We start from the raw sequence: 2,756 nt of genomic DNA on the forward strand, positions 1-2,756 counted from the left end.
ACTTTGCTATATTGAATGAAATGTCCTACACAAGGACTTATAAGCTAATAAGCAACATCAACTGCCCCCCAACATGTTTCACCAGATAACTGGCTTCTTCAGGGGCCTTTCTGCCCAAACCCCTGAAGAAGCCAGTGATCTGGTGAAACATGTTGTGGGGCAGTTGATTGTTTTAAACAATTGTTGTCCACTCCAATGTTGCTTCATTGTTCCCAACATGCTTGATGCCATTTTGTTGGGAGGAAAAAAAATGAGTTACAACGCCTGTATCACCCAATTATACTTCTTTAGCGGTTCAACCTTTACAGAATGTTTTCTTCTTTCTGTAATGTCTTATGATCGTTACTTGGCCATTTGCAACCCCTTACGATACTCTAGTATCATGGACTTCAAGCTCCAGATCTGTCTGTCACTGTGGCCATGGTTGTTGGGTCTTACTCTTAATCTTAAAGGAGTCTTGCCTATATCAAATTAAAAATTTTGTCATGACAATATCATTGACCATTTCTTCTGTGACATTTCTCCTCCTCAGAAGCTTTCTTGCTCAGACACTTCTCTGGTAGAACTGAAAGTCTTTCTGTTTTCTATGCCAATATTTATATTTCCTTGTGGCTTTATCATTGTGACCTATGTGTATACATTCCACACGATACTCAAGATATCATCTACAACTGGCAAACAAAAAACCTTCTCTACCTGCAGTTCTCATCTTATTGTTGTGGTCACATTTTATGGGACACTAATAGCAAAATACATGATCCCATCTGTAGGACATTTCTCACTCATTACATCATTAAAAGGGTTGTCCGCTTTTTTTTAATACTGATGTCCATTCCTCAGGATAGCAAATGAAGAGAGATAGCGACAGCATCTCCAGTGAATCCTTTATTGGATGGACTTTACAGCAAGTGTGCCATAAAATCAAGCAGCAACGTTTCGGCTGTATCCCAGCCATTGTCAACGCTTGACAAAGGCTGGGATACAGCCGAAACGTTGCTGCTTGATTTTATGGCACCCTTTCTATAAAGTCCGTCCAATAAAGGATTCACTGGAAATGCTGCCGCTACCTCTCTTTATTTGCTATACGGTCGACTGCTAAGGATCTGTGGTCGTGGCTCGGCTGTTGCATTACCGGTGTGGCCATTTATGTCCGTGGGTGCTGCTCTTCAAACACTTCAGTCCTCAGGATAGGTCATCAATATTAGATTGGTGGGGGGGCCAACTCCCGCCAATTGTTTACCTGATGTCGCAACTATAGTGGTGAGCAGTTGTAATTACATCTGAGCCGTCCCATTTACTTCAATTGGATGGCTCCTTCCTATTCACTTGAATAGTGCTGCTTTGGGGGTGCTGGGAGTCTGCGCCTCGCCGATCTGATATTTATGACCTATCCTGATCATCAATATCATCAATATTAAAAAAGCGGACAACCTGTTTAATCCTTTAAAGTGGCGGTTCAAACCTCAAGATAAAAATAAATGAAGGTCCGGAATGTGCCTAAAATAAAGAAGGACACCAACTCAGTTGTTCACCGGTGCTCTGTTACACTGCTGAGGGTCCCCTGTGGACTAGAAATGTGATGCTCCGTCTTTGTCCACATGAATCTATGCAACCAGTTAATGGCTTCAGCGATGACAAGTCCCCAAGCAGCATGTGACTACATAAGTTCAGTGGTCATGTGCCATTCAGGGTCACCACTGAGGCCTGTGAGTGGCTACAGCAGTGCATGTGATCATGGGCAAGACAGAACACTTTTGGTCCAAAACCATCAGGTCAGGTCACATTACTGTTAAGTGGGGACAATGTAAACATGCAGAGCCTTTTCAGTAGGTGGGTCTATTGCTGTAGATGCACACTGAAGAATATTTGCTTAATCAAATATGCTAATAACTTGACATAAGGTGCGGATTTTAAATTTAGATTGCCATGCTGGGGATTTATGCCGCAGATTATACCCTTTGCACATCTTCAGCATTTTCAAACCAAATCCACAGCAAAGTCCTCACAATTTGCTGTGGTTTTTCTCTGCAGAAAATCCACACCGGGCTGCCAAGTATGGCTGTATACTTGCCCTTCTCAGCATGTTGCCTGGTCTTTCAGAATTACCAAACAGGCATGAGAGTACAGCACTAAATACCTATTACATCCAGTTACCCCTCCAAGGAGATAGATATTGTTTCCTAATGTTCCCAATTTGGTCCACACTGCCATTACAAATTTGTTCAGTTACATCTCATCTCTATTGAGTTTGACACACAGACATGTTTGTCATGAAGGGTAGTGAACAGTGTAGTCCTGTACTCCACTAGCACCACTGCCCCTACCTACTTACACAACCCATCCCAAATGGTGGCCCACAACTTGGCAATGGTTCCTGACTTGACTAAGTGCAGGGGCCTAAACCTAGTGGAGTAAAAGAGTAGTCTGACATAAAGAGGTCAACATCAGACAGGCAAAGCCAGAACTGTATCAGAATTCAAAAGCTAAGTCAAATACATAGCAGAATGAAACCAGGATATAAAATCAGAGAGAAAGTCAGCAGGGAAAATGTTCGGGTTCGGGATCCGAACTCGACTCGAACTTCCCCCCGAACCCGAACCCCATTGAAGTCAATGGGGACCCGAACTTTTCGGCACTATAAAGGCTGTAAAACAGCCCAGGAAAGGGCTAGAGGGCTGCAAAAGGCAGCAAAATGTAGGTAAATCCCCTGCAAACAAATGTGGATAGGGAAAATAAAAAATAAAAATAAAATAAAT

The 2,756-nt window shown here is 42.7% G+C and overlaps 1 pseudogene; it reads left to right on the plus strand.

Annotated features, from left to right (window-relative positions):
* Window positions 1-217: 217 nt before the first annotated feature.
* On the plus strand, window positions 218-2,487 carry LOC122941991 (annotated as a pseudogene).
* The last annotated feature ends 269 nt before the right edge of the window (window positions 2,488-2,756 follow it).

Source organism: Bufo gargarizans, chromosome 6, assembly GCF_014858855.1.
Source record: "Bufo gargarizans isolate SCDJY-AF-19 chromosome 6, ASM1485885v1, whole genome shotgun sequence".
NCBI classification, from domain to species: Eukaryota; Metazoa; Chordata; class Amphibia; order Anura; family Bufonidae; genus Bufo; species Bufo gargarizans.